Source organism: Vanellus vanellus (assembly GCF_965231255.1).
Source record: "Vanellus vanellus genome assembly, chromosome: 10".
NCBI classification, from domain to species: domain Eukaryota; kingdom Metazoa; phylum Chordata; class Aves; order Charadriiformes; family Charadriidae; genus Vanellus; species Vanellus vanellus.
In genome coordinates this window covers 19,885,486-19,910,395 of record NC_138915.1, presented here as the reverse complement: position 1 = coordinate 19,910,395, position 24,910 = coordinate 19,885,486, and positions in this window count along the sequence as shown.

Here is a 24,910-nt window from a genome sequence, read left to right as displayed (position 1 = left end):
TTCTCATGGAGGAAGTGGGAATTTTTCTCTTTAAATATAGTTGATTTATTTATTAAGTAGAATAAAATGGAAAAAAAGAGCTCAAATTCTAACAGGAAACACTGTTTAGTAAAGGAAAACACAATATAAAAATGGTCCACCGAGACTGGCCTATAACATACGGACAATATTAGCAAAGCTTTAACCCATCGTTCTTGCACTGTTTTTTTGAAAACCTATCCCATTGATCTACCACGATAGCGATTTCCATGAATGGATTGCCCGAAAATCTTTTTATTTTGCTGGTGTCCTAATCTATGAACCAGGCTCCTGATATACCTCTTTTTCATAAAAAAGGAACAACAGCACCCCCCCTCCAAGGCAAAGTGATGCTTTTTTCAGAGTCCTTCGCTGTGCAAAGAAATACATGGAGTAGATGTTGTCTACAGAAGGCGAGCCCCCAGTAAAAGCTTATTTGAACCAAGGCTGGATATCCTGACAATATTTTTGAACCCTGAAATCCATATGAAGCTGCTAACTGCAGAGGGAAGAAAGGAGGCACAGCAGTCTCTGGCTGACTCACTGGTTTGCATGTAACACTGCACTTGTAACTCACGCACCATGCTGGTGTGTGATCTCCCTCAGCCTCCTATAAAGACATCTGCAGAAGATTAGTTGTAGTTTTGGCAGGCCGAATCACACTCTGGAGCTATCTACCTTTCTCTGTGGCATATAGCGGGAACACAGCGCCATCAGGAACCTAACTGCCAGTGCTGGAATTAAGTGTTTGTCTTAACATTTACTGCCTGTGGGTTTGTGTCACATGCATGCACTCTTCTACCCAGTTCATTGAGGCTCAGTGCAAACACAGGAATCTGCCACCATAAATAAGGCCAGATGAGGATGAGGCACTATAATAGTAGGCTGAAAGTATAATTAGATGGTTCCTGACGCACGGCAAATACAGTTACTTGTGATACAAATGATCTGTAACTGGAGTATCATAGCATTAGGAATACAACAAAAATCAGTAATTTGTGCTCAAAGGTATTCCCCAAAAAGAAAAGGAGGATAAAGCGAAAGTGTTGTCACTGAGAAATTTTTCCTGTAGGAACAAAAAAACTCATAATCTAAAATGTGCTATAGAAATCCTAAAATACAAAAGGAGAACATTCTATGATTATTGTTTAGAAAACCTTTGCGGGCATCATGGAAATTATATTGACGTTTAAACACTGGTTTAAACACTCATAAGTCATTACAACAAACTAGAAATGTCCAGTAGCATTAAGTAAAATACGTAAATGTCAAAATCATTTGTCGTAAAATAATTGTCACCATCTCCAGCTGTGATTTTTAAAGGAAACAAAAAATAAAACCCCTGACTTTTCTTAATGAAATACTTCAAACCTCTTTATTTCTCATATTTCAGTGAAGATCAGGTTTATGATCAACTTAAGTTACTTATATACTTGGAATTTCTTAAATCAGCGCTGGTTTGTAACTGCTTTATCCAGCTAGTTCTACAAAATTGATATTTGGAAGTGAATTCTCACCTGCCTTTTTCTTTCAAAATAGAGCACATACAAAGCTGGTATGACTAGGCAAGTTTTGACTATGTCTGCACAAATCTATATTTGTTATAGGAAGAATGCCGAGTGCATTTCAAAATCATTCCTCCATGTTCAACAGTATTTCCTGGAAAACTGTACCACTGTACCGCAAAAAAAATGGACTAAGACCTTGGATAAGTCTTTTTACACAATCTCCCTTTCTATTCTTCTTTTGGTTTAGCTCTTGAGCCTGCAGTTGGCTGCATATTTAGTGCTTCCACTGGGAAATGGAGTGAGTGCTCCAATCTGTATTTATAGAGGATCCATACCCTTCTTAGCATTTAAACTGTTTCCATACATCCTTCTTCAGCTAGAGCAACACTGGTGAAATAATTACCACCTTCAGTCTGTTGCAGTAGTTAGAGGTTACTGACTCCTCTAATCTCCCGGCGGAGCTGCTCGTATAAGCAATTCCTAACCTGTTTCAGTTCCAATCAGTTTGATTAGCAAAATTGTACTAGGTATGCTCTATTTGTTAACTTGGATCATTTAGTTAAGAAGCATACAGATAAGAAAATCCATCAGATTGGAAAAAGGACTACTTTCTACAGGGAACATTGACATGAAGAGGAGAAGGGCTGCGGGAGCAGCAATTGCTTCAAACTGGTATGACTCCACACAGAAGAATATATCTGCAGCAGGTTAGCCTGAATGCACGATAAAATACATGTACTGCTTTATACTTTATACCAGAACAAATCTGACTTCTATCAGCTGCAGGAGAATACAGAACACCTGACCTAGCATTAAGTTAGATTTTCACAAACAGATAATTCTTGATCTAGCATAACCTCTTCTGAGACAAAGTGACTCTTTCAAAAATGTTAATAAATACGATCTGGCAGAGAACATTTATATGAGTTCTGCAGAATGTCTTATCTGGACTCAGCATTTCTGGTCTGCGTTCACTGAAAGCACAGTTAATATCCCACGGAAGTGTAATCCGAGTCCTTCAAAACAGGAAAGAGTACACCCATTTCTAAATTACAAAAAGAAAATTTAAAAAATGAATTTTTCTATCCAAGTACAAATACAGCTGGGAAAAGAAAGTAAATGATCCGTTTCTCAAGCTTTGTAGATGTATACAAATGCTGCAGAGATTTAAATATAAATGAACAAAAAGGTAGAGAGTAACACTACTGTTTTGACATTATCTCCAAGTCAGGTGACAATCAAGCTCTACCTGGTCAGAAGTATTTTAAACACTTCTAGTCATTATTATGCACAAACTGTTTCTTTCCTCAACACCAGGTATATGCTAGTTTTAATCTATATATTAAATATTATTCTGTTGTACCTACAACATTTATTGGCATACAGTAACTCATAGTTAGAAACATTAATTATGTTTTTGATGCTAAGGTTGTGAATAATGTTTATAATAATTGTGAAGTGTTTACTGTAGCTAGCGTGACTTTCACTTCTTCACAGTATTCTGATTTACTCTGCAATTTTTTTCAGAAGATCTCTTAGCATAAAAGTAAGCAATTTTGCACCATACCTATGTCATGTTTTGTTGAATCTCCATCAAAAGGCTAGTGCCCTGCAGCACCTGGAAATGTGCACTGATCTTCTGCAACACTAGTTTCATCTCTTCAAGACTAAAATTGATTTTTCTCAAACTGGCGTGTAAGGTACAAAGTGTACCCAGTGATCCATAGCTGAAGTGAGTGTAACAATACCAGCCTCAGTGGCTGAAGAAGCAGTAACTTTTTAAGTCTTTGCAAGCAACAGTGCAAGAAAAAACAGATCGTAGTGAAGAATTTATCTTGTAAAATGCCAGGCAGTCAAGTTGTTTTACTGCTGCTGGAGGCTATTGTCAAAGTTGCTAAGTAAATGGTAGAAATAGTTTTCGTTAATTGGAAAGAGCTGGGATACCATGGTGATAGGCTTTTTATAGCATACCTAACACACAGATAAAAAAGGATTTCTAAACTCGAGTTTTAACACTGCATGATTTGCCCAGTTCTATAGTTCACTGTGAAAGGCTCAAATCCTCCCTTTCGAACACTGAAATAGGAGGGAAGGCACTGGAGTCTCGCCTTGCCCTCCCCCTCCCCACATAATCCTGTCTGTAAGGCCTGAGCTTATTGAAGGGCAAGCAAGTAGAAGTCAGAATACACCTTTAAACACAAAGACCAACCAAGTCTTGCACTTGCTCAGCCCTCATTAGCAATTCCCTGGCAACTCACGCACTTCCCTAATGTAGCAGAGAAGTACGTATGTCTTGGAAAGGACATGCAGAAGAAGCAGTGCCACCAGTGCACACAGACTCCTTGCTACTCTGTTAGGCCATGGAGCTTTGTTAGTACATGATCCAATAGCGAATGTGTGGCCTCAGACGTAATTTCACCTGTAGAGTCCCTGACCTGCTAGTTAAGAAAAAAGTTAACTGGCTTAAAGATAGAACATCATTTAACACATCTGTGACTTGTTCTGGCCTTTCAGAGTTTCTCTGAAGTGTGCACGAACAACAAAATTCTTACTACTACTGAGTCCTGAAATAAAAACCTGATTATTACAAACAGTTCACATTTCTACCTGTACTGGTTCCTGCAGAGTCCAGGGCTTCAAAAAGACTCTACATTTAATTCTCATTACATGTGCATAAATGAAGGACAATTTTCACATGCCCAAGGAAAGGTGGCACACAGGTGAATAAAAGACTTGAGACATTATAACAGTTGAAAGTAGAGATCTTTGCAGTTCAAGTGAAAAGTGACCTTTGTGGGTTTAGTTCCTATTTTTTCTCATTGAATGTGATCTTTCTTTTTTCTCCTACTGGCAAGTAAGGATTGTAAAAATTTAGGGCCCAACTTTCTAGAATAACTTTTAGAAGGCCATTCTAGACACCTGTTCACCTGTTCAGATATACATACACCTGCTCAGATATACGTACTTGTTTGTATTTGAATTTAGAAAATGCCAAGCATCTACAACACCTGTTCACTGGCCTTCTAAAAGTTAGAAGGCAAATGCAAACAAGTACGTATATCTGAGATGTATCAGGTCCTGAACAAATTTCCAACATGCAGGAAAGAGAAAATGGAATCAGACTCTTTTTGGAGATCTACAGTGGCTGGACGAAAGGCAACAATCAGCTCTAGCAAGGGAAACTCCATTCAGATACTGGGACAGTGGCCAAATATTGGAACAGGGGCCCAGAGAGCTAGTGAAATCTCTGTCCTTGGAAATATTAAAAACTTGACAAGTCGTGGCCCTGTTCTAAGCGTACCCTGCTTTAGACAGGGCTGGCACCAGCTGACTTTCAGGGGTGTCTTCAAACCTATACTGGTCTATGATCCTATGATAACATCTTGACCCGATATCTCTGCACCTGCTAAATGTAGGATAAATTCAGTGGAGTGCTAGGGAATCTGGGAGTAGCCAGAAATTCCACTGTGGTCATGGAATATCTTGATGCTAGCAGGTTAGCTTGATATCATTAAACTGAGGTAGGTAAAATTGAAATGAATAAAAGCATATAATTACTAAATCACAACTTAGAGAAACAGCCATCTCCCCTTCCTCTTTCACAACACTACATGGACAAATATCAAAATGTGTCTTCTTCCTTTTGCATTCATCTGATTAAGTGGTAAAAGCTAACCTATGTTTTGGGCTCAGTAACAGAGACAAGAGTTTCTCATCAATTTTGTGTCCTCAAAGCTGTGCTTAAAAAATTATGAAAAATTTGTATGAAATCTGAGGAAATCAATGTCATTCTTACAGACATATGAAAACTATATAAACTGAACACAACCTTGAAGGCTTGGGCTGTTCCAACACCAAGTTTGTGCTGTTCTGACAGAATGGTATGGAAAAGAAAGGAGCTTTAGTAAATCACAAAGATGATTTCAGCTCAGATTTTCTTTCTTTAAAACTTTAATGGCATATGTATCTTTTAAAGAAAAGATTATGCTAATTATATCTCTTGCTGGCAGTAACTTACCTTCTTAAATAATGCAGCTTCTGATAATCACAATTTCAACGTAACTGTTGAAGGAAATAGCTCCAGTGGTGGATATCATTCCCAGAGTGCTTCAGGCTATAATGCCTAACAGTCTTGTAATTCTATCCAGAGAAAGTATAAATTAGGGTTAGATTTCAGTAATTTGCCCATACTCTGACAGTGATTAGCACAGTGTGCAATATGAACCACAATCTTCAGAGAAAGTTCATACAAGTAACCGCACAGACATAGGAATGAATTCTCTCACTGTTCCCTGGCACGGAGCAAAGACTGAATTGTCACCGCGATGGGGAGCATTGCTTTGAGACAGGACCTATCAGATGTTCCTTTATCTCAAATGCAGAGATATTAATAGAATATTTAATCTTTACTAAAAAGAGAGCTAGTAACACAGTGTTACTTTTAATTTATGGTTCGTTAGGTCTATTTCTTAATGTGATTAATGACATATCACTACTTAAACCATGGGACATTCATCAGCAGAACCGCATGCCCTTAAAACAGGTGTTGAGGGAATTTGAGAACAATACAATGCAAAGTTTTACTATTTCTATAATAGTCTAAAATGACAAATTGCCAAAGAACAAAAAACATCATAATCTTGAAATAGGAATTAATTTGTGTATATTTATATTGACATATTTTTCTCTACAGTTGCAAGGCTTTCATAAATCTGTATGTGGAGGGCATATGACTATAGATGTAAATATGAACAGAGGAAAGCTAGAGAATAAGAAAGAATTCAAATTTCAAAATTTCCCAGTGCAGAATGTGAGACAACAGGAAAATGGAAACTTTCTTAAAGCTAGAAACTAGCTTTGGTCAAGAGTTGTCCTTCTTAATGGAGGAAACATGTTTTGAATCTTGGTTATTGGGAGAAGACGACAAGACAGATTAGAAAAAAAAAAAAGAAAACCTAGAACATAACTATACAGAATTAAGAACTATGTAGAATACTGACCTAGAGCACATTCTACAGATAATACAAAAATAATACAACTGACTTCTAAGCATCTCTGGAATTACAGCATGAAAGATCAGTTCTCAAAAATCTTTAAAAAAATATTTCAACACAATTTGTTGAAGTTATCACCAGAAAAGCCTCCTGGTTCTGCCTTCAAAGGCAGAGCATATTCTGAAAGAACAAAAAAAAAAGAAAAAAAAGTAATAAGCTGCACTGTCTGTCAAAAGGAGGCCTGTGAATTATGCAGTGCCTTAGTGTCCTGACCACTGCGGAAGATTTAAGACTGACTCTTTGGAATTCAGATTAAAGAGACATTGCAAAGTTTGACCCCAAATAAACATTTTTCATGGGTCGAATTTATTCAGAACTGGCCATTATAAAAATGTACATTCATATCAGAATGCAAATTTTTTTTTTTTTTTTAATCATTGAGGGGCTGGTGAAGAAGTGTCAATGTGAAATATTAATAATTCCAGTCTGAAAATTCTTACCTGAATGACAACTTCCCGCCATTATTGCAATCCAGGCTGTGCTAGGAGCCAGAGCCTGTCTGGACACCAGGCAGATCCAGAACTGGGAACACAGAAGTAGCTCACATCTGCCCTCCTTGCAGCTTCATTAGACTGGGCTCTTGGGCAGCTTAGAGTCTTGATCTCCAGACACAGTCATTCTTACTTGTAAAACAAAGAACATAATTTTTAATACATCTGCAATTTCACTCAATATACCACAAACTGCTTTCAGAACATTGGTGAAAAACAAAACTTTAGCCAACATACCATAAAGGTCCGCGTGTTTTTGTCTACCATTTAAGAACACTTTGGCTTCCTCGATTCCTGACATAGTTCTGCCCCAGGAAAAAAAAAAAAAAAAAGGAATTTGGAAATGGTGAAATAATAATAAGGAAAATCAAAATTAAGACTTTGAAGCACAAGTGTAGCTACATCTCTATTGTCTTTGTGGACTACATCAGGGAGAGATGTTTAATCTCTGAGCCACTTGGTATGGTGAAAATCACACTAGGGCTAGCTTCTTACAAATCACATCAGTGTCACAGACCAACACAGTGGGTGGTTTTCTTTGTAACACGATGTATGCTGAATTACCTTGACTTCTGTGCAAGAATCCTTGAGAACGACTGATACTATGCCAAGACAGTGTTGGAAAAGTTCTCAAATAGAACATTTGACTTTTCCTATCCATGTTGTTACTTCTGTTTGCTTCTAAACCTGAGTTCTAATTCATCGTCTTAAGTATTTCTAAAACAATTGTATTCCAAAATAATAATTGCTAAAACATTTCAGGGTTTGTTTTACCTCCTTACCAACTGTACTTACAAAAATGAAAATTCATCCTTATTCTCACTTCTATATTTGAGTATTCTCCTCCTCTTTAAAAATCAATAATCTGCTAGATACTTCACACAAGATGTGCAACTGGTCTTCTACAAATGATGTTTTATAGCAATGAATTACTGGTAACATGCCACCCACCTAAATCAGAATATGCTTTAACATAGAAGCAAAAGATTACCTTTTTTAAGTAACTATAAACTTTGCATTTAACTTTTTCCGTATTTATCTTTATATTTCCACTTTCAGTTGTTAGAATCCTTCAGTGTTTGTAAAATCGGAATAAACCTGTACCTGTTTTAGATTGAAACGAAATAAAAATTGAATCAACTGGGAGAAGTAGCATCAGATACTGGTTGACCACACCTCTTAATGCGAAGTTCTACCCAGGCAAAGCTGGAGCTGAATTTATATCTGTCTCTCAGGGAAGTTATCCTATTTGCCTGGTTTTCCAGTTTTGACTGGCTGGAACACAAAATCTGTTGTTTTTCCAAGCCATACAACTGGAGGCTGGATATCATTGTGAACTCTTCAAAAAGATAAGCCCTGAAATTTGTCCAATTGTATTTGAAGAAAACCACAACTTAAGAGACTAATGCTTGTCTACTATTGCTCACCATCAGCATGTCTTTCTGGACAATGTAAATCACATTTTCAAATGATCAAAGAAGAAATGATCATTTTTGCTGACTTTAAGTCTATTGCCCAGCTTTCATCTATTCAAGCAGTCATACTCATGCATAGAAAAGTAAGAGAACAATTAGCACAATTTATTTAGGTTTTTGCATATGATAAAAGTCACTTTTAGTCATCATTTAAAAAAATCTTCTAGCAACAGAATTTGGGTTTATTTTTTTCTCTCCTAGTTAGCTGTCTTTAACTATCTGCACATTATTTCTCCTGGTCAACTTCTGACCAACTTTAGAAGTATTTAGGGACCTTGTTTTTAATTTTTGTTTCCAAGCCATCAATCAAATGCATTTGTCCTCTTTATGTGATTGCTCCTTTGATTACAGGCTGTCTGGTCAAGTTTTTCTCTGACACTACATGTGAATTACTGTAGAGACAGCATTGTTTCTGCTTGCTAAACAGCTGTGCTATGAAAAGATATTGCCTGGGAAATGAATTAGGCATGAATCAGTTTTTATATCCTCATATAAAACAATATGAAATAAATAAAATTATTGTTTAATATACTTAATTACCTTTTAATGTGTCTCAAGTCACATAGCATATGCCCTGTAAAAAGCACTTGGTTTGGTCCTCTGAACATGTCATGTATATGATAATGATGAGAGATGGCACAACATGTTCTTGCCAGAGTCAGAATCAACTGGAAAAAAATTAGTTCCAAAACAGAGTCCTACTCTAAACTGTGTTCGTACAGACATATTTGATTTTGAAAATTAATTGGAAATACCTTTCTCTGAATACAGTGAATAATCCATTTTACTGATTAATATTTATCACAGTATCGTTGATGTTGGAAGGGACCGCCTGAGCTCAGCTCCTGCCCAGAGCAGGGTTAACTAGAGCAGGTTGCCAAGGGCCTTGGTCCAGTCACATTTTGATTATCTGCAAGAATGCATATTTTACAGCCCATTTGGGCAAATCCACTTGACCACCTTAATTGCAAAAACATTTTCTCTTATGTTTAACATGGATTTCTTGTATCATGATTTGTGTCCATTACCTCTCATCCTGTCCCTGGGCACCACTGATACCTAGTTGTAATTTTCAAGGGGACTTAATTCTAATAATATTTTATACAGGTAAAAAACTGTAAACAATTTTTTTAAAAAAAGTATTTGCAGTTCTGGAAAATGCAAAAGGTGCCACTTTATCCAAAGAGTGTCTTCTCCACAACTGAATTCTTGGGCTTTGGTGAACACTGGACTCTGGGAATGTGATAAAGCACCTTTCAGTAATAATTCATTAAAGGACTTTGAAAACTAAAAAACCTAAAAGAAATGGAAGTTTATTTGTAAATAATTTAATAGTATTTGCTTGGCTCTAAACAAAAATGTGGCCCAGTCCACACTATTTTGTGGCCTAATAACACTGAGATCAGCAAATTTCTGTCATTAAAATCTAGATTATGAGTATGACAAACTACATATACTTTGCCTATATATACTTACACTCACAAATTTGTGTATCTACACACGTAATGTCATGTATTCAGTTGGGCAACATTTGCATTTACTAAGCTCTCCCTTTTTAACAAGCCTGATAGGAGGAACCTGTTAAATGTCTACAATATGTTCACCTTTCACAGCGCATAACAAAGTCAAACACACTCTTACAGCTACTTCTTTGCAAACATACTGGCAAAGAAATGAAATCTTTAAAGGAGTGAACTCATCTGAAGGTGGCGACTGAAAGCATTTTCACATCTCAGGAAAGGAGCATTTTAACATTGCTTGTCACAGACATCCTGTCAGGCCTTCATGTGTTCCAGACAATACCTTTGGTACAGTGTCTTCAAGCATCAGATTGAACTTTTGCCATTGATTCCACTGTAAAATTAGATTAATTCATTGTACTCATGGGTTGTTGTATTCAAATGATAATTTTTGCTTGCTTCTTGCTATTCAGTAGGAAATAACCAGCTCCACATGACTCATCATGTTGTGGGAGTTCAATGCCAAGCCTGCTTGCACACAAAAGAAAATTACATAATTATACTAAATTTTCCAAATCAAAAACTTCTTTGTAATTGCCTTAAGATTATTTTATATTCCATTTTCAGGAGATGTTTCCCTGTGTAGCTATTTAGCAGGAACATTTGTTATAAAAGTTAATTATAGTTTCTTAAAGAATTAAACAGGGGGTTTTGGTTCTTTGGGGTTTTTTTAACCAAAGAATCTCTCTGTTATATGCATTTCTGAATTTTGGAGTTAAGTTTTGGTTTTGCCCACATTCTTGAGAATCTGATTAAGGAAATGTCTTTTTTTTTTTTACTGTACATGCATCTGATCTGCACTTTGCATTTTATCGAAAAGATATACTGTTGGGCAAAAAATCCCAAACAAATAAGCACTGCTGCTCTTAACAGTCTCTGAACTAATATTAACTTGAGGAAAATATTTTAAAATTAATAAGGTGTGGAAAAAATACTGAAACGTTTTAAATAACGTTATTTCAACATACAGATGAAAACAGACAGGAATTTCAAAACTACTTCATTGGAGGAAAGAAGGGCTAGGGAGAAAATTGATTAAAAAATAAAGCTTTTTCACTTTCTGACATTTATTTTTGTGGGTCTTCTTGGAGTCCAACACCACCAATCTAGCAATCAGCAGCTATTTCTGACGTGTTGCTTCCTAACTCAACCACAGTTTGTCACTTGAATCTCCAGAGAATGTTATTGCCTGGGAAGACTGAACTGGTAAGGGGGAGAAAGAAACCAAGAAAATCACTTCTAATTACTGTTATGTCAATTTGGAGACTGACTGGAAGCATCAAAAATCTATCCTTATTTCTTACAATAGAGTAGAATCAGAAAAAGTCTCGACTTCTTGATCCACAGCTCTGTCCAGTTCCTGAAAATGCCGGTTTCACTGAACAGGATTTCTGGACTGCGTGCAAGTGGGCAGAGGTAATAAAGGGCTTCTGATAATTTAATGATAACTGGTCACAGAGTTCTGTTTAGCTAATTCTAATGCTTCAGAAAATGGAATTTTTATGAGGTTTCTGCACCTTAATTTCCTCTCCCTATGCATTTCCTACAAAGGACAATTACATAAAATACTGACTGAGAGCTGGCCCACACTCTGCGTACTTCAAGATGTTTTATTGCCTTTGTGAACGTTAGACGCCCTGCTTATATTTACCACCTACTCATGAGATGGGACAGAAAATAAAGTACATGCTGTGAAACTCTCTGATATTTTCTCCCATCTTTGGCACTTTCCTCTGCCTTTCTTTGAATGTTCTGCAAAGTGACTCTTTATTTCTCACTTTTCCCCTTTGCCTCCCTACCTTGAAAGCAGAGGAAGGGACCAGAATTCTTAGCCTAATACTGTGTAGGTGACAAAACATTTCTTTTCCCTCTACTTTGGGGACAACTTTGAGCCACGTTTCATAGCTGCTTGACAGATCCACAACTCCTCCTGCCCAAGTCCTGGCTGAACTCCAGTCTCAGAATTACATTCCACCTACCTAAAATCCTCCCTTTAGTTCAAGTGGGATAGCGTGCCATTTTCTGAGCTCTGCTACCTTGCTTATAAACTCCCACTGAAACTAAAGAGAAAGGCAGGCAGGATTTGGTTCACTGGTCTAAAAACATTATATACAATGAAGCAATTGTTCAGTAGAGCTAGTGAAACTATTTCCATAGACCTAGGCTGGAATACTGAATCAAAAGCTGTTGCTGACCAATTAACACAGTGGTCCGTGACAGCATTTAAGCTCCTATTCTGCTCGATCCAAAGTGGTGCGGAATGCAAATCTTTTGATATGGAATCTGGAACTGATAAGCCAATGCCCAATATAAACATGTAACAGTGTTCCCCCTCTCTGAAAACAATTAAATGGCTCCATTTTTAATTCAGTGGGGAATTAGAAGTTACCAAGACTTTGTTTTCCAGGAAAGAGAAATGTCAATCACTAGTGGAATATGCTTTTCAGGTCCTAATGTAAGTGGATTAGAGGAGTCTTGGATTAGAGGAGTGACTTAAATCTTCTAGAAGTTCTAGGCTTTCCTTTCTTTATTAACACCTTCTAGTCATCTGAATTTTCATTTCTACTTGGAAAATATTATTAAACATTTGCAATGCTCTAACTCCTGATAATTAAATACTCATGAAGCCTAAAGGAAGATCATCTAGTTTAGACAGTAGAAGGCCAGACAGTTGCAAGATAAAAGCAGTTTAACACGAGTTAAGTATGAACTATTAAGTAGTAAGATTTTCAAAACTTCCAAGGTCTTTTGGTGCCAGAACACCAGAGAAGAGTAATGAGTAAGAAGAATAAGCTGCCATCTTGATGCATACGAATAGAGCGGCTATAACTACGGATACAAAAAACTGATCTTGGAGAAAGAAAACTCATCAAAACATTAATAAAATGAGAAAAATTATGTGAGGTAGAGTTAAGACAAACAGACAAAAGAAATTTAAAATGAGGACAGTATAAGAGAAGGTAAATTGACATCACTTCTTGCTTAGGGTTTCGACTGATTCTTTCCTTTAGCTTACAGCAGAATCATGTATTCAGCATTTTCTTTATTATATACATCATAGTAAAGTTTGTGGTGTTTAGATGTGCTAGTAAGTTGACAGAGGGATTTTGTCAGTAATTTGCTTTGGTTGCTCAGTGATTGCCAGTCTGTTGTGATATGTATTCACATGGAACATATTTGTTTGCCTACTGAGTAGGAGGAATGGAAAGAGGAGAAAAAAAATGGCGTGGACATGGTGACCTCCACTGTGAATTTTACTAACTGACTTAATGGTTGCTGTGAATTTGTGTGACTCATGCTCTTTTAGGAACAGTGTGATAGACCTGTTGGCTATATACAGCATGCACCCAAATGACCCATTTTCCCCTTTGCATCAGCAGTATACTCCCAAGAAAGCACTCTGAAACATGCTGAGTGCTGAGTGTAGAGCCAGCTTGATCTGATGGCTAATAACATGAAATTGGGAGCCAGAAAAGCCTGTCTTAATTCTTTTTTTCTTCCACCAACCCTTAGGCCTTAGGGAAAGTCACTTAACTTTACTAAGAACCTCCTGCACCTCTAAGGAAAAAAAAAAAAAAAAGCTTTCCAAAACAGATTCAGTCTCAGCAACTTTACAAGATGAAGACAAGATTTTGTCTACTACTCTGAAACTGTAAATGCTAACAAAAGCTGGATATCTGTTTTATGTACTTTAACAAATGAACAAAATGCATATTTCAGTCATTTGTTTGTGTGTGGAAGTAGTTATCTTTCTACTGCAAAAGCATACAGTGCTAAATTCTGATCTTAGGGACCTGTTATCAGCACAAGGCCAACAACACAAAGACAATCACAATATTTATCAATGTTCACTAAATATATACCATACAAAATTGCATCTGCACTCAATAGTTAGTAAATGCATTATATGAAAAGTTAGAGAAACCAAACATTTTCCGTCAAGCTGGGATTGAGAATTGTCATTAGACTTTCTCCTGTAGACTTTTTTGTGGTTCCTCTAACAGTTGTTCTGTGTGGCAGGACAGGTAACAACTCCTATTTCTCCTGGACACTACTGAACCTCCTAAAGCAGTCTAGCTCACTTGCTTTTCAGTTATTAATAACATTTGCATCTGCTGTACCTGATGTGCTCTGATCATTTTGTCTAGTGCTAATGTTCTACCTTTTCCTGTTAAATTATTGCAGATGTTTGCTGATTATATGCAAACTACAGCTGCCTTTTAAACAAGGTACAGATTTATCAGAAAATGCACTGGACATCAGAAGAAAATTTCAGCAGCAGCAGGTTTTCCAGATGATGAAGAAACAGAATGCTAAGGAAACCTAATTTACTTTTTGTGTGAGGTAGAAGTGTTATATTCCTCTGGGCCTTTATTCCTGTGCATGCCATTTTGCAAATGAAACACACCATATGAGTACTGTATGAAGGAAAGCATCATGAATACTAAGATAGTCTTGAGTTGCACAGGAATATAAAATGCATTGGTTCTAGTTAAAATCAATTTTTGCCTTGGAAATAAACATTGGATTCACTTTCTCTCTCTCCCCAAAACTCTTAGACAGATGGAAAATACCACTGTAGCTGCTGTGTATTAAAGTGGTAAATATACTTATAGAATCAAGCAATCCAGAAATCTTGTTGGTAGTTTCAGTAAAACCCATTTTCATTGTTTCACTGCAAAGGGGTACAGCCTCTAGAACAAATTCACAGAGTTAATCTGTGTTGAATCAATAAGTGAGCAATTCCTCCCCTCCCAGTACTAACAAGATATACTTGGAGCCGAGTAGTTTCCAGAAGTTCGGAGTCACTTCTTACTATGGAATTGTCAAAAGAAAGGAGAAGACAAAATAGAACAAAAGCCACTCATGGAATTCATCCCATTTATGTTCTGAGCAGATTTTTTTTTATGTTTTTCATTTTTCCTTTTCAAAAAAAGCTCAGAAAGGAAAGGGGCTACATGAAATTATAGAAACAAAGTTTTGTATACTGCTGTAATAAATGTAGCAGCTGCTGGATTCTTCATACTCCCTTTTTTATTCAGTTAAAATAAATTACTGATCTAAAATTTTTTGGTAATTACTGACTTTAAGTAATGATACTGATGAGTATTGATGAGGTTAGGTACACTAACAGAACCCAACTTTCACAATCTTTCGAAGGCCCAAATTACTTGAATATCTTAGCCCCATAAAACTAATTCAAATATTTTTCACATACGAAAGTGAAGGAACTATAGTGCTTGACAAAGGTTTTCACTCTTTTCATATGTACTTCTTCACAGTCTGTATGTAATGGCAATGTACAAAAAATTTCTGCTATATTGTAAAATATTCAGTAGTATTTAAAGAAAGGTTACTGATGGTACTGATTCTTGTCACCTAAAAAGGGCAGAGTTGGTCAATCTGACTGTAAAACTGACCTTTACATGCAGTTCCTCAGTACTTCTTCACCAGCATCAATTGTACCCCTTATCAACCTATTTTCACAAAATAAAATTACAAGAGATATCATTAGATTGATTGATATTCATGATCTATTATGAATTGATCAATTGAGAAGGATAAGCAAATCATAACTTCCTTCGCTCCGCTTTCATTATATTCTAATGATATACACATACTTAAGGTATAGACTGAACATATAGACTAGCCATTTTGCTTCAACATCGAGTAACTTTCCATCTGACTTGACAATAAAGTAAATATGGCTTTGCAGTGCCAGGTTAAAGATCAAAAATGCTGCGGTAGATTGATACTATCTCACTCAGCTGATTCAAAATTGCTCTAAACATTTGACTAATTGCTTTGCACTGGACGGTTTTTTGTTTGCTTGCTTGTGCCTGTAGAGGTTAGTCTGATAGATATACAAGCATATGACCTTGTACTGTTCAATTTTGTACTTCTGCACTAGTCCAGACATTTTTGTACTATGTCACACCACCCATGTACCTTATTAACTAATCAAACTACAGCTAATAACTATAACACTTATTAATTTCTCTATCCTTTTGATACATTATGTGAAAAGCCACATTTTGCATATCTGTACCAAACTCTCCCATAGTTGAAATCTGAGCTTCAGAGCTTTATACTGTATGAAATTTCGTTCTTCAGGGTTGAATACATTCTGATAAAATACAAAGATTTCTTTTCCCAACTCCCCCAGGTATATCCCTTTCCCTGAAAAATCTCCAAAGCTTTCTGTAAATTATTCACTTTGTGATTGTACATACTCTTTCAACATACAGAAAAGCGGTTGTTTAAACTAAGAATTAGCTGTCTGTTATCATTCTTTTCTCTCCCTGGATCTCAGACATATGCACACAGGCCCACACAGTCCTCTACACTTTTTAAAATGAAACCAATTTGTCTGCTACTCTGATGCAAGATATATCAGGAGAATAATGCTTCCAAGAAATCTGGGTGAAAATGCTCCAGAGATGTACAAGATTTGCTTGTTCAAGATTGGATTTTCTGTTTGGTAGATTTATATTTTTCCAGAATGACCTGGCACAGAAATGGCCACTTTGCTTTGCCTAGTTAAGTATGGTGAATAGCGTCTCTTGTATAATTCTCTTGGGGTAAGATACTGAGATAACGTGACATATTCATGTACATGAAGTATATTCAGTTAATACAAGTTCACAATTACAAGAAATCAAATTCTGAATGCTCCCGTATTAAAAACACATCTGTGAAAGCCTCACAAAGGGCAGACAAATATCTCATAAAGGATAAGACAGTCATCTAATATTGGTAAGAAAAAAGAGATATTTTGGGGGGTTGGAACCGGGATGATTATATACAAATAGTTGCAAGTTCTGCCTTAGTCCTTACATGCACCTAGCTTATTGCGTCTATCATTACAGCACCTGAGTGCCTTCAAACATCCTCTGGGACATTTTTTTAGAGCCTACTAAATTTCCATGTAAAATAAATAATTAAACTACAGTCAAGTTGAAAGGTCTACAGTCCTTAAAGCAACTAGAAATTGATAAAAATCACTCGTGTTCAGTGCTTTCTCAGCCTATGAATTTACTTAGTTACCAGTTATTCACTTATTTCTTATATACAGTTGCAAATACTTTAAAAATACTCTTCTTTTGCAGAATGACGTCTAAAATCTGCCTTCCATAGTTCACTTTTGAGTTTAAGAATTCCTAAGCCCAGGACAACAGATGTCTTACGTTTGGGAAGGCATTAATGTGCTTGTCGCACTTGCATTCAGAATGTCATAAATCTAAACCAGAGAACACTGATTTTAATCTTTTGTATTTTTCTGATGCAAAGTCTAATCATCAATTGTTACACTAACTTTTGCTTTTATTCTGCAAATTGAACAGTTTAAGGATATTGGACCTGGAGGTTTGGGTCTACACATGCATTAACATTATGAATAACGGCAGTTGTGTAACTGACGACATGTACCATACCTTTTGGGAACTGTGTAGAATCCCTTTCCTTAGCATGCTTATTTTATGCAGGAGAAGGCAGAGTATGTCTTCTTCTGTGGATTTTGCCTGCCCAAAATCAGGCAGAACTCATAATAGTATCTATTTGTTGAAAATACATGCAATCTGGACATAATTAATCTTTAGCTGTTTAACAGTAACAGTCTTACACTGTAAAGATATCAGAAACAGCCTATATTTAGGGACTCCAAATATACTATCCTCCTTTCAGTTATTAAACAAAGGCTGGCTTGGATTTGGATCCATTTTGCAAGAGTTTCACTCTACGAACACGATTCGGAGGTAGCTTATTGCAGGAACTTAAGTTGCACCAATAACTACCTACCTTATTAGAAGGCAGAGTTAATTGTTACCCCTTCTTGGCATCAACTGTTTGAAGAGCTGTGGTACATAGGGAGAGACAGAAATGTATCTTAAAAACATTACACTTGAAAGAACAGCACATGAGATTAAATATCAGATTGATCATTGTGCTCTAAGAAACAGCCCAGGGAAGCCAGATAACGGAAAAGCCTTATTTTTCACCCATCTTCTTCCAACCCGTTTTTCCTCCAACTCAGGTTGGACAGGGCTCTGAGCAACCTGCTCTAGTTGAAGATGTCCCTGTTCATTGCAGGGGGTTGGACTAGATGACCTTTAAAGGTCCCTTCCAACCCAAACTAGTCTATGATTCTATGTACTTAAAGACACTTTTTCAGATAGGTTTTAATAAAAGCCAAACAGTACGAAAGTTCACTTAATCTAGAACATTTTAAAAAATATATAGGGAACTTTTTAACTGATGTTTCCAGTACTACCTTCTCCTGGCTGAGATAAAAACCTAAAAGTGATTATCATAATCATAATGTGACATTTTTACCTTTTATTAATTATGAAAGAATAATGGTGGAAGAAAAAAACCCACACCTTTTTCATGTGTCCATGTGTGTTTTTTTCTTAATATGTAATAACTAACTTCCTTACAAGATTGTGTATTGAGTACATCTGTTTGAACTTGACTTCAATCAAGCTATAATTGGGGCAAAACATCCTTTTCAAAGTCACTTACTTTGTCCTAAAAGTGATAAATTACAGAAGGATAGAAAAGCAGAACAAAGACAGGAAGTCTTCAGAAGAAACTGCCAGACACCAGTTCCTATACATTTACATAAGAACAGCTCATGTAGTACTAAGATGGAATTCGAAGCTAAATCTCAAATTTAAAAGAGGTCACATACCACATGACAGATTTCTTGTAGAACAATCTTGATAATTTATTCATCAAGATGGTATCAACGAGGATATGACAGTGGGGAAGGGAAGTACAAAAAGAAAGAGCAGGATGGGGAAAGATTTGGCAGAATTGTAATATACTGCCCAGTTTTTAGAACAGGAGGAAAACATTATAGTAGAAGACAAAATTAAAAGTGAGAACTAAAAGCAGATAAATAATATAACAAAGGAAGCTAATAAGATAGCATCATGTCCATATAATAATTATAGTGACAAAAAGCAGGAGTGGAAACAAAAAGTACTACAGTTGGAAAATACAATACAAAAGATCAGTATAAAGTGAACTATAAAACTGTGATTGAAGGGCAAACAGCAATAAACACAAAAATGTGAAGAGAGAATAACATACATTCAGAACAAAACATCAGCATAGAAGCACTTGAGGAAATCTCCATAGTTCAGATGCAGGAAAAGGAAAGATGTTGTGTCACTGACATAAAGTTGCTGAATGAAATACAAAAGGAGAGGAATATGCAGTAAAAAATTAGATATTTGCAGGAGCTAATCAAAGATGAAGAATGAAGATAAACAATGTACTCCATATAAACAAGCGATAAATTAATAGAGTTATATTACAAAACAGGACACTGAACAATGACTTGCAGAAATACACAGAAATAAACTACAGTATATCAATAGCATGGACAGAAATTCCTAGGATCACAAGCAATTAAAGAGTTACTAAAAACTAAATGTGGTAACATCGTCTGTGGAAATAAATTAATTATTGACTGAGAAAAATGACGACACTGTAGCTTTGTTGTACTTCATCTCACCAATTAGTAAAATTATTATTTGTAATAGAAATTCTCAGGAGTTCTAGTTTTGAAAAAGACAACACAGAAGCACACAGAATTTGCTACTCCAACTGCTCAGAGGATTTCTTTAAAAGCCTTTAGTAATAGGGAAAATATGCATTGAAAATCTTACTTTGGATCACTGAAGCTTACAGAAATATCTTCTGACTTCAGTAGAAACCAGGTTAGATGATCAGTAAAGACTCACTGTTCCTCATGGGAGTACTGAGAGACGGAACACAGCTATATTTTGCCCTCCCCAATAACCGAAGTCCAAGTCTAGTGGCTCTCAAGAAACAACACACTCACTTGCTTATCCTTCAGTTATTCGTGACAACAACTTCAGCTAGCAGTCAGCTTGCAAGATGAGTATAGGGAGCCAGAATTACACAGCTTGCTTACTAAAGAAATTGCAACAAATCTGTTAAGCGTGACTATTGCATGCTCAAGTTCTGAATAAGATTTTTTTAAATACCAATTGAAAACACCTGAATGTTGTTTGCTTTTCAGATGAAATAATTATAATAAAAGAAGACCTAAGTTTGAGAAAAACCTTGCAGGTTTTTCTGTCTTTTTTAGAAATGGGCCACTTTGACCAAAGAACCAATCATTTCTAAGTCCCAGAACAGAAATTGATTCTGCTTCTGTCAAGGTAGATTTGAACAGCCATTGAGAGAAGATAGAAACTAATTCAGTACTAGCTCTTCATGCCTCAGTTATAGGCCTAGTCTCTTTGTGCTACATATTTGAGCACATAACACAACTGGACTGCATGGTCTGGAAAGCAACAAATGAGAAACTTAAGTTCTGGCATATACCCACACCAAGCAATGGCAACCAATCACAGTTCAGACACCAAATCAAGGATACACTTTGGCACCAAAGGACTCTGGAAAACTGAATATATTAACAGTAACCATATTTGAACTAATCCCTTGTTTCCCTCCATAACATATGTTGTCTGTTTTTTCTATCACAGCCCAGAAAGCCAACTACATCCCAGGCTGCATCAAAAGCAGCGTGGGCAGCAGGTCGAGGGAGGGGATTCTGCCCCTCTGCTCCCCTCTCGTGAAACCCCACCTGGAGTACTGCATCCAGCTCTGGGGCCCCCAACATAAGAAGGACATGGACCCGTTGGAGTGAGTCCAGAGGAGGGCCGTGAAGATGATCAGAGGGCTGGCGCATCTCTCTTATGAGGACAGGTTGAGACAGTTGAGGTTTGTCAGTCTGGAGAAGAGAAGGCTCCAGGGAGACCTTATAGCAGCCTTTCAGTATCTAAAGGGAGCCTACAGGAAAGATGGGAACAGACATTTTACTGTTGCAATAGGACAAAGGGTAAGGGCTTTAAACTAAAAGAGGGAAGATTTAGGCTCGGTATAAGGAGAAATTTTTTACAATGAGGGAGGTGAGACACTGGCCCAGGTTGCCCAGAGAGGTGGTAGACGCCCCATCCCTGGAAACATTCAAGGTCAGTTGGATGGGGCTCTGAGCAACCTGTTCTAGTTGATGGGGGGGTTGGACTAGATGGCCTTTAAAGGTTCATTCCAACTCAAGCTATTCTACGATTCTACCAACCAGCAGCAGCAACAGCCTAGAGAAGCGCAGGTAAATTTAACATAAACAGAAGGGGAAAAAAAAACTGCTGACCACTCATAAAACATCAAGACTTCAGTCAGCCATTCAAATATTGCCTGGTGTATAGCAGAGATAGGGAAGTATCACAGCAGGAAGCCAAACTCTACAAAGCTATATTATCTTATCAGACAAACAATTGGGATAACTCACCAGCGCAGAATTTATCTCCCATGAGAACAGAAACAAGAAGAAGAAGAATCTGTTCTCAGTCATGGGCCTTATGTGTTCCAGGAAGTTTGAGTCCAGCACCACCTAGATAAAGTCAGAACAAAATAACTAACCACCCTGGAATCACAGTAGTTCTGAATTCTTCAAATTATGTTTTTCATGTGCTGCTGCAAAATATTTTTTTTAGTGAACGTTACAAAAATGTTGTCAGAGAAGACTGCCAGCTAAAGACATTGTTAGAGCCACGTAAAACTTAGCATATGGGGCCAGAGTTAAGGATATCCGGAGGAAACTCCCTAGCCTAGTCAGGCCTACTGACTACTACCCTTTATTGATCTTTCAGTTAGGTAATGATGAAATTCCAGGAAGGAGCCTGAGGGCGATGAAGAGAGACTTCAGGGCCCTGGGACAGCTAGTTAGGGGATCAGGAGCACAAGTAGTGTTTGCTTCTATCCCAACAATTGCACAGATGGATGGGAAGATTAACAGGAAATATCAGCTGATCAATGCCTGGCTCAGAGACTGGTGTCGTCGGCAGGATTTTGGGTTCTTTGATCATGGGCTGCTTTTCAGGACACCGGGCCTTCTGGCAGCAGACGGCAAAAGCCTGTCTCAGAGGGGGAAAACGGTTTTAGGGCAGGAGTTGGCGGGGCTCGTTGACAGGGCTTTAAACTAGGTTTGAAGGGGGATGGGGATAGATCCAAGGTTGCTAGCAAAAAGCCTGAAAGTGGGGTGCTGGCACTAGACTTGGAAAAGACAGGGGGCGTAACCGGGCTCCTTAGGAAGATGTCTGGGGATGGCAGAACTTCAGCTCCCTCCAGTAAAAAGGAGAAAGGACCAATAGCCCAGCTGAAGTGCTTATACACTAATGCACGTAGCATGGGCAACAAACAGGAGGAGCTGGAAGCCATGGTACACCAGGGTAATTACGATGTAGTTGCCATCACAGAAACATGGTGGGATGACTCGCATAGCTATAGTGCTGCCATGGATGGCTATAGACTCTTCAGGAAGGATAGGCAAGCGAGGAGAGGCGGGGGGGTGGCCCTGTATGTCAGGGAGTGTTATGAATGTCTTGAACTAAATGATGGTGATAATGGGATTGAGTGTTTATGGGTAAGGATCAGAGGGAGGGCTAACAAGGCAGATATTGTAGTAGGAGTCTGTTATAGACTGCCCAACCAGGATGAGGAGGCAGATGAAATATTCTATAAACGGCTGGGAGAAGTCTCAAGATCGCGAGCTCTAGTCCTCGTGGGAGACTTCAATTTGCCGGACATCTGCTGGGAATACAATACAGCAGGGAGGGAACAGTCTAGAAAGTTCCTGGAAGGTACTGGGGATAACTTCTTAACACAACTAGTGAAAGAGCCAACTAGGGAAGGTGCCCTGCTGGATCTGTTGTTTGTAAACAGGGAAGGTCTTGTGGGGGATGTGATGGTCGGAGGCTGTCTTGGCAACAGTGACCACGAAATGATAGAGTTCTCAATTCTGGGAGAAGCAAGGAAGGGGGTCAGCAGAATTGCCACCTTGGACTTCCGGAAAGCGGACTTTGGGCTCTTCAGGAGCCTGGTTGACAAAGTCCCCTGGGAGGCAGTCCTCCAGGGCAAAGGAGCCCAGGAAGCCTGGATGTCTTTCAAGACGGAAGTCCTAAAGGCGCAGGAGCAGGCTGTCCCCGTGTGCCGTAAGACAAGCCGTCGGGGAAAAAGACCGGCCTGGCTAAGCAGGGAGCTAGTGTTGCAGCTTAGGGAAAAAAAGAGGATATACGGCCTTTGGAAGGAAGGGCAGGCCACCCAGGAGGACTACAAAGAGGTAGTGAAGCGATGTAGGGAAAAAATCAGAAGGGCCAAAGCTCAGCTAGAGCTAAACCTGGCTTCTGTTGTCAAGGACAACAAAAAAAGTTTCTATAAATATATTAGCGATAAAAAGAGGACCAAGGATAATATCTGTCCTCTAGTAGATGGGGCTGGTAACGTAGTAATCAAGGATGAGGAAAAGGCTGAGGTACTTAATGCCGCCTTTGCCTCAGTCTTCAGCAGTAGGACCAGTTGTTCCTTGAATTCCCCGACCCCTGAGCTAGAATACAGGGATGGGGAGCAGAGTGAAGCCCCTGTAATCCAAAGGGAAATGGTGAGGGACCTGCTTCAGCACCTGGAGGTGCACAAATCTATGGGGCCGGATGGCATCCATCCAAGGGTACTGAAGGAGCTGGCGGAAGTGCTCACCGGCCCACTGTGCATCATTTATGAACAGTCCTGGATAACCGGGGAGGTCCCAGCTGACTGGAGGTTGGCAAATGTGACACCCATCCATAAGAAGGGCCGGAAGGAGGATCCAGGGAACTACAGGCCAGTCAGTCTGACATCGGTGCCTGGGAAGGTCATGGAGCAGATCATCCTCAGTGCCATCACACGGTACATGCAAGAGAACAGGGTGATCAGGCCCAGTCAGTATGGGTTTGTGAAAGGCAGGTCATGCCTGTCAAACCTGATCTCCTTCTATGACAAGGTGACCCACTTGGTGGACGAGGGAAAAGCTGTGGATGTTATCTACCTGGATTTTTGCAAGGCTTTTGACACCGTTTCCCATAGCATTCTCCTGGAGAAACTGGCTGCTCATGGCCTGGACAGGTATACTCTTCGCTGGGTAAAAAACTGGCTGGATGGCCGTGTCCAGAGAGTGGTGGTAAATGGAGTTAATTCCAGTTGGTGTCCAGTCACGAGTGGTGTCCCCCAGGGATCGGTGCTGGGGCCCGTTCTCTTTAATATCTTTATCAATGATCTAGATGAGGGGATCGAATGCACCCTCAGTAAGTTCGCAGACGACACTAAACTAGGGGGGCGTGTTGATCTGCTTGAGGGTAGATTGGCTCTGCAGAGGGATCTGGACAGGCTGGACAGATGGGCTGAGGCCAATGGTATGAGGTTCAACAAGGCCAAGTGTCGGGTCCTGCACTTGGGTCACAACAACCCCATGCAGCGCTACAGACTGGGGGCGGAGTGGCTCGAAAGCTGCCTGGCAGAAAAGGACCTGGGGGTGTTGGTGGACAACCGGCTGAGCATGAGAAAGCAGTGTGCCCAGGCAGCCAAGAAGGCCAACACCATCCTGGCCTGCATCAGGAATAGTGTGGTGAGCAGGACTAGGGAAGTAATCATCCCCCTGTACTCGGCACTGGTGAGGCCTCACCTCGAGTACTGTGTTCAGTTTTGGGCCCCTCACTACAAGAAGGACATTGAGGTGTTGGAGCGTGTCCAGAGAAGGGCTACAAAGCTGGTGAAGGGTCTGGAGGACAAACCTTATGAGGAACGACTGAGGGATCTGGGGTTGTTTAGCCTGGAGAAGAGGAGGCTGAGGGGAGACCTTATCACCCTCTACAACTACCTGAAAGGAGGTTTTAGAGAGATGGGAGCTGACCTCTTCTCCCTGGTGACAAGTGACAGGACAAGAGGAAACGGGTTCAAGTTATGTCAGGGCAGGTTTAGATTGGATATTAGGAAGCA